We start from the raw sequence: 14,947 nt of genomic DNA on the forward strand, positions 1-14,947 counted from the left end.
GAACATATAATGATAATGCTGTGGTCATATGCAGGAAGGCAGCTATTTTGTGCTTGTACTTTTCCAAAATACTTCTTTTACTCTTACTTGAGTAATTTTTGGACCACTATGATGTACAGTACTTCTACTTGAACTAGTTCTGTTTTTCAAGATTTTCAGTCAGTAAAATCATGTACAGCACCTTTAAATTGACAATTTTTTTAATCCCTGTGGCTGTGAGGGCACTGTTGTTGTGATTTTGGGCAATACAAAAATAAATTGAATTGTGCTCAACCAATCTATAATTTGCATTTTCTTGTTGCCGGGGTGTGTTGGGAAGTGTCTATAGAGACTCGAAGCTAGATGGCTTAGCCTCTTCATCAGCCGAGATGGTGAACAAACAGTGGAAGAACTCATCTACAAGTCAAGTGTCACTCAGCTGTTCATCATTGTGAAGGAGCACACAGCCACCAGGTGTGAGACACATAATCCATCACCTCACATGAATATGGAGAGTGACTTCTGATTCACCTTGCAGTAATCGCCCGGAAAAATTGGGTTCAGACAAAACACTTCATGTAAATACTGTGGTTTAAATGTGTCAAAACAACAAAGTCAAGACCAATGCACTTGGCCCTGATACAGTCAGTGCAGTGGTGGAGTGTTTGCCCATCAACCCAAAGGTCAGAGGTTTGATCCCTGTGGCAAAAAGTTAGAAAATGAAACTGTGAAACAGCAATTGGTCCACAGCAGTCAAGCAGATTAACCAACATTCATAGGAAATAAGCAAATGGATAACTGTCCCAGTGTGCCCCCTGTCTTTAGACCCTCCCCACAGCGCCTTAAATTTTAATGAAGTGCTTTTCTTTGGGGCTCTGGCTGCTGTTTGATGATCTAAGTATTGGACATGACTAAACATTTACCATTGGCGCGGCTCGGCTCTGTGAGGTCAGCAGAGGTCCCGGTGAACAGGGTAATGAAATGACCAAAGGCTGAGGGCACGATGCTGTGATGTAACGTTCTGGTTCAACCCTCCAGACACTGCTAAATCAAGACATTTTCACACACAAAATACCACACGGCTCATCTCCAGACATCCCCCTGTTGCCGCGATATATACGTGCTCCATCCTTATCCTCTATGGACATAATATATAATCAATGCTGCAATGCTGTGAGCGACCACCAGGCCTTTGAGAGAACACTGATTCAATTTGTTTATTTATTTAGATATGTATTGGTAGACCAGTACATTACAGTATTTATTTAGCTATTAAGTATACAATTTTTTTTTTTTTTTTTTTTTTTTTTTGCACCACCATTACAAATAAAAAGTAATTTGATTATTTGAAATTTATTGTATTTAACAAATCCAACCATAAAACCAGCCGCAATTTCCCCAACGTATGGAACTTTTTATTATTATTATTATTATTACTGCTTTACACAGCGCTGATTGTGAATGTGTAGGCGCATGAACGGCCCCAGAGACGCGTGGGCAACTCAGGGGAAAGTTTCAACAGCAGCCCTCAGACAGCGGTCAGGATTTTCTAAGGACGTAAGACTGACGCGTGGAAGCGGTTTGATGGACAGTTGCTGCGGTGAAACGATCTAGTTCTGTGGAATATGAGTCACGGCTGCAGATAGTGTGTCTTTTTCACGAATGAAGATTACATTACAATCAAACACCATATGTATAAAAAAAGCATCAGTCTCACCTGCACAAAGACTTTACACCTGTCATCTATTTTCAGCGTAGGCCGCACTAATTTCATACGCAGAATATACACTTCTTTGATACTTCCTGAAGATGTGAGTCTGGTGAATCTCTCCATTTGCAAATGAGCGTGATTGACAGGTGGACACGTGTCTGTAGCAAAAAAAATAAAGGAAAAAAAAATATATATATATGACAGAGGATTGAAAAACATGGCGGATTTCTGCAGAATCAGTGATCAAAGCACTAAACTCTGTGAATCTGAGGTGAAAGAAATGTGAAAGAAAGAGCTCCTTTGTTTCTCACGCCTCACTGAAATGAACAAATCTGATTGGACGGTCACGTTTGGCTGGGCTTGAGACCTAACAGAGGACGTGGGACCAGACTGAGATCAATCTGTATAAAAAAAATACAGAGAGATCATTCTGAATTTGTTGGCCATGTGTTATACAGTTTGAACAACATGAGAAGTAAGAAGTAACAGTACAGTAGTATAGTTAGACGCATTAATGTATACAGTTGAGCTGAAGCAGAGACACTATGAAAATGTCTGTGTAATCCCTCCGTCATCCAGATCTGATCCGTAGCAAAAGACGAAGTTTAAATCTGTCAACTGGACAAATCGTTGTAGACGTGAAGACATTTCGCTGCTCATCCAAGCCCCTTCTTCAGTCCTGGTCAGATTACCGGTGGACACTGCCTTATATCTGTTTGAAGGGACTAACACCGACATGAGAGCTCTTCTGGACCTCAGTCTGCTGTACATCTCCATCTCAAAGCCACTAACCACTCCTCTGAAGATAGTGAAGAAGTGAGGTTCAGATCTTAGCAAGAGAAAATAAATGATTTGAGAGGGGGGTTAAAGACGTTATTTTTGTTAAGAAAGACAATCCTCAGATAAATAGTCCCTTCAGATAGATATAAAGCAGTGTCCACTAGCAGTCTGATCAGAACTGAAGAAGCGGCTTGGATGAGCAGTGAAACTTTTTCACTTCTACAACAATTTGTCCAGTTGACAGATTCAATTTTGTCTTCTGCTGTGAACTATGAAACTTTTCCACAGTATGGCACTCTACTAACCATGCATTTATTCATATGTGGGGGTTTCTATAGCAATTCAATCAGACATAATCCAACCAAGTCATTAGTGACCTGAGTAAACACACTTCCTCAGACTCGGTTCATGCCTTTGTGATGAGAGCCATATGTGCTGTTATCAGACAAAAGCATGGAGCATAAAGCCATGTTCACCAGCGGATTAATGGACTAAGGAAAAATCCACTAGTTCATAAATACTCTGCGTCTAAAGGTGTCATGAATCTATGAGCAGACAGGTGCACCCTGTCATGCACAGCAACACCCCATTTACAGACAAAACACACTGGATTAAAAGAAGTCAATGGACCTTTGTGAGGGAAAACGAAACAGAAATGTAAAATGGATGGTGACTCTTGTAACACATGTAAACAATGTGGAAAATAGCATACATGAATGTAAATTAGAAGCCGGTATTTTATAACATGTAATTCACATTATGTTCACATTACATCACAGCTTTACAGAATGCTTTGAACCATTATAATTTAAAGACCTATAATACACAAAATGGACTCTTGTGAGCTTTAAATCACTTAAAAATGAGACTGATTTAAGGTTTCTGCACCTAATTATAGAGTGTTTTTGTCTCTGCAAAACAGGAAATTCATCATTAGCATGCTAATGTTTGTAAACTCTACTTTGGCCTCTGAATGTTTTCAATCACAGTGAATAATTAGGATTTTCAAAGTGGTTAAGGTAAGTGAGTGAGTGAAGACATTTGGACCACTGTAAACTGTTTAAAATGAACTGTTTTTCACATTTTTAATACAGTGCATGATTTATGAACAGGTTTATGAATATCTCTGTAATTACTAGGCCTATCCACATGAAATGAAAACTGGTCATCACCTCTGAATTTAAGACATAAGATTAATACGGCACATTTGTGGAGCACATTTTTATTTTCATGTTATATATCGAAGATCTATGGAGCCCTGCAGACGACGGAAACAAGAAGAATAATATTTACAAAATAAAAAATATATAATATCTTGAGGGAAAGAGATATTTTTGAGGGAACATAATCATTTCTATACATATATTTTCACGAGCACACGAGATATTTAACTTAAAAAATATCCCTCATTATAATTAAGTCGTTCCCTCAAGATAATATTGTGTGGGAATGTGATATTGTCTCGTGACCACGATATATAATAGAGATATAATAGAGATCAAATCAAATGAAGCTCATCGAGGCTAGCAGTCATAGGGGCCAATTTGAAGCCAATCTTGCGTGAGGCTGTTGACGGTAACGCCCCTTCCGACCCACACCGCTGGTTTGGCAGGGAACAGGCCACCTCGGGAAAAGAAGGTGCCTGATTTGTTCATATCTTGACTTACGGACACAATAGCGAAATAAAAATACCTGCATTTTGTAGAGCGGGTTAATACGAACATTTTAAAACCAAAATGACAAGTCTGACAGTAGCAGTTACAGAGAGAGGGGCCACAGTTTTTCAATAGAAAGTGAATTGGAGCCAGAATCGATAGAGCCAGTACTGCACCCAAGCTCACTTCTTATTGGAAATGTGGCGGCTAGAGGGTTAGCTATGTCCATTTATACATACAGTCTATGCTCCAGACCCAAGTCAGGAGAACTTAGCTGGAGGATTAGCCAACTGTACATGTGGTTGTTGATGGAAGTGCCGAAAAGAAACCCCACCAAGACAGAGGCAGAACATACAAACTGCATTTGGGAGCCTCTTGGTTCGGAGGTGAGAATTTTACTCCATCATTAAACATGATACTGTATACTTATATTGCGCGTGTCCCATAAAAAAAAACAACAACAACCATGCATGCAAATCATGTGTAAAAATAAACTTTCTTTATGGTCCAAATTTCAATTTTGATCTTTTCTAGGAATCCCTTGGTCTTATTTCACATCATAATGAATATGAAAACATAAGAGCAGAACATATCATTAACTGTAATCTCTCAGTCCCCTGGTTTTTCCTCACGTTTGGTACAAGAGGCTTCAGTGTACAGCACAATGTAAGAGCCGTATTTATAACCTGGATTTGAATTTCAAAGCAGCTATGCCCTGTTGTTAAGATGATCTTGTGGGGACAGCTTCTTAGCAGTTGATCGCACTGCTGTTATGTGACATGGAACAAGTGATCCGACTTTACAGAGACATAATGTTTGCCCCTGTATTGTCACAACAGTAAGTAAGTGGCATTGGTTGGGTAATAACTGGGACTGCACCATCTTAAAGGGCTTGTATTACACTATTTTCTGAGCTGTTCTAATGTAGTTTCCTCGTCTACCTCGGAGTTTGTAGCCGTCAAACTTCCTTTTCATGAGCAGGACACGGAGAAGGAGCTAAGCCCCAATTGTGACACTATTTAAAGTACATACAACAGGTTTTCATGTATTTTTACTGATTACTTGGTTTGATGGAGTAGTACATATGGTCATATTGGTGCTTAAATATGTAAACATGTTGTTTTCTTTCTTGTCTGTTCAGGTCTCTATACTGCGTCGGCTCATGGATGAAGGGATGGACCAGAAAAACATCGTAAAGTTCCATGAGGACTTTTTCACTCCCTACGGAAAAGGAATGGTTTTTGAAATGTTGGACATGGATGTGATGGACTTTTTAAGAGCAATAATGGTCACTTACCACTGTCCAACATCCACAGCATCATCAAACAGGTACCAGAGTGAACGCAACACTCACAATGTGCTTTAAAGAGCCCAGATCACACTATTGTCTGACCTATGATCACATAGACTTCAATAGAAATTCAAATGAGTTTAAAGACAACCAGCTCTGTGGTAACTAATATCCATAATACAGTTGTTTTAGACCAAAAAGCATGTTTAAAACACAAGATTTGGAAAGTGTTTTAATAACATACTGATTTATAAAGTTTCAGAAATACATTTTAAATTTAAAAAAATATAGGTTTTGTCATCATTAATTACTGATCAGCCCGTGCAAGATTTCAAATTTCTTTTTGAAAAGCCTATAGGGAAAAGTCATGAAAATCTACTCGTGAACAGTCAGATATGTGTGTGTGTGTGTGTGTGTGTGTGTGTGTATATATATATATATATATATATATATATATATATATATATATATATATATATATATATATATATATATACATACATATATATACATCTTGGGTCACATGTGGTCACATGACTCCACCTACCACCCAGGTCGACCATTATTTTACACTTAGTCAAAATGTGTAGGCTGGTCCATTTCTTAATAAAGGACTTTTCTACACAAGAGTGTCTCCACAGCAGTAATGTGCTAAGCTACATCTCTGTTATTTCCCGTAGCTGTTACTGTGTTGACAACATGGCTGCTCTGTCCGCACAGAACACCGAAGGTAAAAAACATGTAAATACACAAGTCCTGTGCCCCTTTTTGTTGATCAGAGTTACAGAACATCTTTTAGTTAAGGCTTACTATGCTGATGTTTATGCCACATTAAGGTAAAGCGGAGGAGCGTTTTTGACCCGACCCAAATGTATTTTTCTTCATCGACTGTTCTGACCCGCCAGAACCTGCAGGTTGACTACAGGTCCCGTGGGTTATGGGTTGGCCTCCGCATCACAACTGAGGCACCGTAATTGACATCCATTGCCCCACCCTTCCCCACCTCAAAGATACTGGGGTAGGGAACTGCGACGGACTGAAAGAATTCACAGCAGCAGCTTTGAAAGTTGCTGTTTGTCGGTCTCTACATTTGTTGCGACTCTTGACCGTTGGGTTGTAACACATTACTCATTTAGATCACCACGTTACCTTTTATTGTTTTGAAAATGCTATATTCACCAAAAACAAAGTATTATTTTTGTATGCTCTGAGTATCCCCTCTCCTTGCTCTCCGTGTGCTAAGTCACTTCCCCTTCAGAGTGTTATCACGACACAATCAGCAGACATCACATCAGGTTTGTGAAGTCCTGTATCATTTTGTACATTTATGGAGCATTGTCGTGTGGGAGCATGGCTTGTGGAATGAGCCTGGGACAGAATCATACTGCTAACCGAAAAAGAGGGTTCGAATACTAACCGGGGGAGACCGCTAAATTATCCAAACATGCATGGATGACATCGAAAACCTCTTCAGAAAGCTCCTAAAAGTCAATTTTGCACAATATGCCCTCTTTATGCTAAATCCCTTATCACTGGCCAGTCTTCTTAATGAACTATCTATCGTATTATTCATCTTCTTTCGCTTCAGTCCTGTCCAGGTGACGAACAGTGTGTTGTGCTGCGAGTCATCCTCCCAGGCCCTTCATAAATCCACTGTGTTACCCATCCGCTGGCACTGGCTTGATAACTCCTATTATTGCTCAGTGACCTGCAGCTATTCAACTTCACTTTAAACTACAACCACGGGCTAACTCTCTCCCTCTCTCGGCTCTGATTTCAAAAACCATAAGCCCGACACGTTAGCTGCGTAACAGGGATCTCGAGCGCTGATTTGATATAGTAAAGTGGATTACAGTGGTAGAAGTGGTGAGCGTAGAAGATGTTTTGTGGGTTGTGAGCTGTTTATGAAGCCAGTCCATCACCAGCACAGGGGCCATCTGAGGATTCGTTAACCCAGGGGGACAGTGGGAGAAGGCTGAAGTATCTGGCAACCCTCAGAAGAAATAATAAAAGCGAGATAAAGAGAGGAGCACACCCCAAAGCCATGTGATATGTTTGACTCAATGACAAAGGCTGGTTTAAGTAATCAAGGTGCAATAGCTTTGTCTTTATGTACTTTATAATAATTACTAGGTAAGTGAGATTAATTGCAATCAAACTGAAACTGCAGTTTGAATGAACGTAATCAGCAAAATGCAAAGGCTGCAATTTTTGAAGTACCATAATTCCTTCCATAAAATATCTTATTTTATTCTGCATAAAACTGCTAACCCTGTAGTTTAGATCTGCACAAACATGTTCTGAAATGGGGTTCTTGTGTTAGTTTGTCACTTCATATTTCAGCACTGGTGGATGAAGCACTCAAGTACAGATACACAGGTAAAACGTTGCTTAAGTAAAAGTATCACATGAAAAACTGCACTTAAGTGAATGTAATAAAACATCCATTGTAAGAATGTTTGTGGTGTAAGCGTCAAAGAGGACAAAGAGACTGAAACATAAAGTCAGAAGGGTTTAATGAGCTTGAGACAGGTAAAGTGAACAATGAAGCAGCGTACTCTACGGAAGGGATAGAAGAGAGTCCTGAGATGTGCCTGTTGACAGTTTTTATAGGGTCTCTTCATGTATGTGTTTGTGAGGGGGTCTTCTTCTTATCAGCATGGTGTTATACAAAAGTGCCATATTTATCTGCCACGCGTAGAAGGCTGGTCCGTGAAAATAAAACCTACATTATTCTGGTCCGTGGTGCAAAAAAGGTTGGGGACCACTGCCTTACACCATTTATAAATGTATTTAAAGAGTAAAATGCAAATGTATTGCACACAAGTGTTTGTTAATGCAGTCATACTGATAAAAATGTGATGCAGATTTTTGCCAACAGCAGCAATACAAATCAATTTCTTAATTTTTCTCATGATTTTTGTCTATTTTTGTTTGCTTAAAGCCGAAGTTTGAACTGTACTTTTTACTTCCAGTGCAGTTAAAACATATAGTGGAGTAGAAAGTCCAGATACTGCTCTCAAATGTAGTGAAATGAAAGTAAAAAGTGTCAAATGAATGTAAGAAAATTGCTTTACTGCGTGTACATTACTTCCCACCACTCTATTTCAATCTATTTTGTTAATACTTCTGGATTTCTAGACCAAACCACGACCTGATCAAGATTCACTGATCCAAATCACCCTATCAAATGCAGCTATTGTTGTTTTTTTGGCTAAAAAGTTGAACAGTGGGGCTTTAATAATTGAATGAGTCCTTACATAAATTCCCATCGTTAAGGAATTCCTCATTTTCCTTCTAGACTGTAAAGATACACCCACTTAAGGATTTCAACACTGCAGAACTCAGTCAATAGGCTGTGTCGCTACATTAAACATAATTGAACTTACTGTGGCAATAATATAGATCCCTCAGAAGACAAGAGACTTAAAACTGCTTCAAACTCTAGTGCGCTTTAATGTACACACTTTGAAAACACTCAGATGAAATATATGGGCACTTGACAGAACTCACACAACCAAAGAGCTAAGAGAGTGAGAGAGAGTGCCCTCGGAGGCTACACACACCAGCACTGATCGCTGTTCAGACCCATATGTGAGACACTTCAAATGGGCTCCCAACTGCTCCGGGGCGTCAACAGGGCAACGGAGCAACTATCGCAATCCACTGTGGGAAGCTAACCCGAGGCTAACGCACTGTGAAGCTAGCTCTCTCAAATAAACCCCATTGATTTTGGCTTTATTTTGTTGCCGTGTTTTTCTTTACCTCCATTTGGGAATTTGAGAGATATGGAACAACCACGAGGACTTCTCTTGCGCTGTGAAGCCCTTCCTACCAGTCAGTCAGGAAAATCAATTAACATGTTTCAGGAGCTAGAAGCTAACGTGGGTCTCGGAAGGATATCGGAAAACTAGGATGAATTACAGAGTAACGCGGAGAAGGAACAATATGGGATCAAGTAGGAGTGGACGTATAGCTGTACACGTCGGTGCCGTATAGAGAGGTGAGATCAGGCTCACGTGAAGAAAATTTTCTACTCTTTGATTTTTAGCAGGGGTTGGGAACCTATGGCTCGCGAGCCAGACATGGCTCTTTTGATGACTGCATCTGGCTCTCAGATAAATCTTAGCTGACATTTGTTAACGCAATAAACAATGAATACATTATACATAAATACAGAATTAATCAAATCAAGTAATTCTCAAAAATAAACAATACTATGGTAAGAAAACCATTTGGCTCTGTCTTTATGCACTGCCTCAACTGACACGTTCTCACAGCGCGTGCGGTTTTCCCTCGTGCACGCTATCGCTCCTAAAGTGAGAGTAACATATTTACATAAAACTTCAATAATGACAATCCTAAGATATTTTCCAAAATCAACATTAATGCAATAAAACAAGTGTAGCTTATACATATACCAAAACTTGGCTCCCACAGTTATTAAAAAAAAATATTAACAATACATTCAGAGACTTCTTATACTCTAAAATTGTTGGTCTTGTTTAAAAATTTACACATTTAGTTGTTTTCAGAGTTAAAAAATATTGTATGGCTCTCACGGAAATACATTTTAAAATATGTGACTCTTTTTTGTCTCTCTCGGCTAAAAAGGTTCCCGACCCCTGATTTATAGTAAGAAGTAAGCCTACGCGATTGGTTTAAGAATCACGTCTACCATTACATGCAGAAGTTAGGATCACAAGAAGAATCACAGTTAAATCACAAATTGAACGGATGCAATTAGCAAATCGCAAAGGAGTTTTTGAAGTACCATAATTTCCTCCACAACCAACAAAATATCTTGCTAACCTTCTAGTTTAAATTTGCACAAACATATTTTGAAATGTGATTCTTGCATTAGCTCGTCAATTCAATCTATTTTGTCAATTCTCCTGGACATGTTGTGCCATGTTTTTGTCTTGTTTTTTTTATTACTATTATTATTATTATTAATAATGAGAATAATAATGTGATTTTGAAGGTGACCTGGTTCCACTAGGGTCCAGCACATCAACCCGTCTATAAAAGAGACCTATGCCCGTTGCTGCTCCTTTGGCTCGACTTCACCTGGCAACACCATCAGCCAATCGCCTCAACACACTTTATGCACATAATTATTGTAACTTTCCGAATAAACACTCCAGGAGAAGACCTTTTCCGTAGTGTCTGCCCCCTTCCTTTGTTGCGGTCACACGAGCCAGGCCTTAACAATGTTTAGAATGTAAACTTTGAACTGAGTCCTATAATTATTACATATTATTCCCAAATCATTCACACCATAGTTTATATAAATGGACAAAGCTAACCTGCGATCCGTCGTGTTCCAAATAGGAATGAGCATGGGCGCACTTCACTTTATATTGAAAAACAGTTGCCCTTCTCTTTCGGGGCGGGCTGGATGCAGCGTTACCTTCAACAGCCTTGCTCGGGATTGGTTCTTTGGTTGCTATGATACTCATCGATGCAAATATAGAGCTGCCAGCCTCATTGAACATTATTTAACTGGAGCCAAATGCTATGGGTGAATCACACTCCCTTAGTCCACTTCTTTATAGCCTCTATGGAGAAGACCTACAACCAACCAAAATAGTGACTCCCTTCATTAGCAGTACTTTTACAGTAGTTTGCTAATTTTTGTTTACATTAATTTATAGCATACTGCTTACTCAGTGGTGCACTATTTTACTTTTCTGGTGTTTAGGGCTAAAGAAAGCCCTTGAAAAACATGAATTCTTACAGTGAGCAGGTATGCCTCTCCACAGATCTGAACTGTAACTTGGCCTATGGTGGCGTCACTTGCTTGTCTCCATGGAGATAGGTAAGTTTAATGGCATACAGTGAAACAGCATAAGCAAAGAAATAACATCTCCATGGACTCAAGCACTGTTAAAGTGTGTATGAAGAGAAAAAGTATGAAACACATCTACTGAAGTAAAAGTATTAATGCTACATATCCGTTTAAAAATGTACTTCAAGAGTGAAAAGTAAAACTATTTCACATAGATTTTGAGATCTAGTAAGGATTCAAATGTAGTGATTTGGTAAAGATTTGTGCTGAATTTTGAGAAGCAATTGAATCAATAGTTTTTGGGGATTTTTTTTCTAGCTGTTTTTATTTGTATATTTTGTGTTTGCTCAAACTATGAACATGATTAAATTAAACCCTCAGCCTTTTACTTCCTCTGCTCTCAGGAAGTAAAAGTAAAAAGTATCCACTTTAAAATGTACTTAAGTAAAGTACAGAAACCTAAAATTTGTACTTAAATATAGTACTTTACTACTTGCTTTGTTACATTCGACTATTGAATAAAAGTACAAAAACACAGGAAGTAGTGGTGAGGTCTATAACAGAAAAAAAAAACCCAAAAAAACATCCAAAATGCAGAAACAATTTACGCTCAACTAACACATTTTTACACAGATTAAACTTTCATTTAACAAACTAAAGGTGTTGTTATTAGTCTAATCAAAACTATTGTGCCTTTGCTGACATTACGGCTGCTTGGTAACGGTAAAGCTGCTATAGAAATTCAATGTATTATTAAAATTGTCATATGTATTTGAAAGTCCGTGCCACTCAGCCCTGTGGTAAAAATCTCTGAAGTTCATTTTAGGTAGTTTTCAAATTGGGACTTGGCACTTTGAGCAACCCTGTGAAACGGCACTTACTTTTAGACGTTATATTGGATTCGTGGGTTGCATCAGGCCAAGCTTTCTTCTACTTAGTGCTGAAATTTCAAACTCGATGTCAATATTAATAAATAGACTCGATACTCAATTGTGATTCCGATATCACGATGAATGTGATTTTCAACATTAAATCATAGTACTTTCTTTTATATTCCCATGTGGCCTTATATCTGTGTAATCCTCCAGTCGTTCAGGTAGGTTCATAATGGTCCATGGATGAATGACAATCGTAACTCGACTAACAATAAAATACAAAAATAACTGATATACTGGCCCTTAAAACTGTGTAGATATATAGATACCATCGCTGTTATCTGTCAGATCCTTTCCACAACTTTGAAGTCGACTGGCGTGTAATTATGGAACACTTTAACTCGGTAAGCATCTCCTTTTCTCTCAGACCACGCTGGTTTGCTATTGAACACGTCTTGAGTGATTCTGGTGCCTCTGTAACGATGCTTTTAGTGCGCTGTAATCGGCGGCCATCTTAGACACTTTTTCAATAACATCCCTGTGTGCCATTCATTCCTCCATTTGGATTCACAGAACAGGCTTTGATCAGAAAAAAAAACAATTTTATTATAAGATCATTTTCAGTCTGAACAGTCTAACCGTGAAATGGTTTTGTACTGCCTCAAATTACAGTTGAGTGTGGTAAGGACATTAGTACAGTGGCATTGATATAGTGAGCAGGAGTGAGGTCAGTAAGAGTTTTCTTAAAGGTTTTCAGGTGAGTCCATCTCGTACTTGTCTCGGGAACATATCAACTTTGCCTGGAATGGTAAACATTCTGTGCATTTCTTCAATTGTTGGCGTTTTTATTGACAAAAGTGCAGGCCCACTTGGTTTGGTGCATGGTGTCAACCTGCTCTTTCTCCACAGAGACGGACGCTTTTCTGTGGAACATTCCAGGAACAGCAACATCATCTCCATGGCGAAAAGAAGGCGTCAGACCCTCCACTTTCAAATGTTATAAAATGCCCCTTTATTTGTCATTACACACACATAAGTTGTACAACAAAATAATACAGATGAGTAAAGATAACATCAGTAGTTTGCCACCTAAAGCAAATTTGCCGTGGTCGTAGTTGGCTGCTCTTGTGGCCGATTTTCATCTTAAATTCTTAACTTAACATTTTGGGAGTTTGGCCACTAAGAAGTGCAGCCTGTGCAGTTCAAAGTACAGAAGATTAGGACTATTGGATTGTGTGATTTGAGCAGTTAGTTTTTCCTGTTTCCAAATCGACCCTGTATGGAGCTAGCTATGCCCGCCAGCTAGCTCTGAAATACCTCAGACTTTTTTTTTTTTTTTTTTTTTTTTACAATAATGCAACAGGCTTTCTACACCAAATACGGCAGAAGACGTTCCAAAGGGAATGGCTTGTTTCATCACCGACCAAAACAACAGAGCAGAGAGTGAGGCTTAGGAGAGGCTTTTCTGTGGTGTCTCCAGAGATGACCTGGCTCCCTGTGGATGCTACTATGATGTTGCAGGACACAGTGGGCTGAGATGAGGGACACTTTGGTCCTGAGGGATGTTACTGCCCTCAAACTACCTTGGCTCTGATGACCTGTTGCATTTGAGGCGTTTGAGGTTGTCTGTTATTTTTGTATTTTACTGCTCAATGTGCTTGAATTGGCTCTTGGGGAGGAGTTAAGTGATATTGATTGATTGACATACAGAGAATATGCAAATTCCACATAGAGAGACCCCTGTCTGCATGGGAACCAAACCAACTTCAATGAATACTTAAAGTCCCTGTAACTGATTTGTTCCTATGTATTTAAGTACTGTATGTCTTTCCCAGTCCAGACATATTGCAGCTCTTGAGGTGTGTGTTGAACTGTCTGCACCAGGACATATTTTTGGAGTGGGACATAGAGATGGGATCATTTGCTTAACCCTCATACCCGTATCTGCTCACACACTTAACCTGTGATGCTCTGGTTGATAAACAGCAGTCTGAGCAGAAAGAATCTATTTATTGACCCGGTTCCTCTACATACATAAATATACGGCTCGTCCACTCGCACGCCCCCTCACCACAGCCTGTAGCCATCTCTTTCTGTCACTTTCCTTCTACTGCTCACTCTCTTTCTTTCTCTCCCTTCCTTCCCATCTTTCTCTATCTATTTCTCCCTTACTTTCCCTCTCTCTGTCTCCCCTTCTCCCTTTTTCTAGCCATCTCTCCGTCTCTCTCCCCTCCCACCCCTCTCTCTGCCTCTTCCCCTCTGCTTTTCTTCCTTCACTCTATTTCGCCCTCTCTCCCACCTCCGCGCTCCCTCTTCCTCTTTCCCTCCATCTCCACCCCTTTCTCCCACTCTCTATCCCACATCTTCTCCCTCCCTCTTTCTTTCACTCTCTCCCCCATTCATGCCCCCAACAATCACTTTCTCTCTTTCTGTCCCTGTCCTTCTACTACTCACTCTCTTACTTTCTCTCCCTCCCTTCCCCTCTCTTTCTATCTCTCCCTGTCTTTCATACTCTGTCTCTCTACCCCCTCTCTTACCCTCGCAACTCCTTTCTCCTCTTTCTCCCTTTTCCCCTCCCTCGCTTTCTCTCTCTACCCCCTCACCCTCGCTCTCTCTCTGTCTCCCCTTCTCCCTTTTTCTAGCCATCCCTCCCTCTCTCTACCCTCTGTCGCTCTCTCCCACCCCTGCTCTCTGCTTTTTTCCCCATCACTCTATCTCACCATCTCTCCCACCCCTGCGCTCCCTCTTCCTTTCTCCCCCTCTCTTTACCCCACTTTCTCCCGCTCTCTTATCTTTCCCACCCCCTGTCTCTCCCTCTTTCTTTCCCTTTCCTTTCTTCTCTCTCCCCATTCACACCCCCACAAT

This window comes from Periophthalmus magnuspinnatus, chromosome 6 (assembly GCF_009829125.3).
Source record: "Periophthalmus magnuspinnatus isolate fPerMag1 chromosome 6, fPerMag1.2.pri, whole genome shotgun sequence".
Classification (NCBI taxonomy): Eukaryota; Metazoa; Chordata; class Actinopteri; order Gobiiformes; family Gobiidae; genus Periophthalmus; species Periophthalmus magnuspinnatus.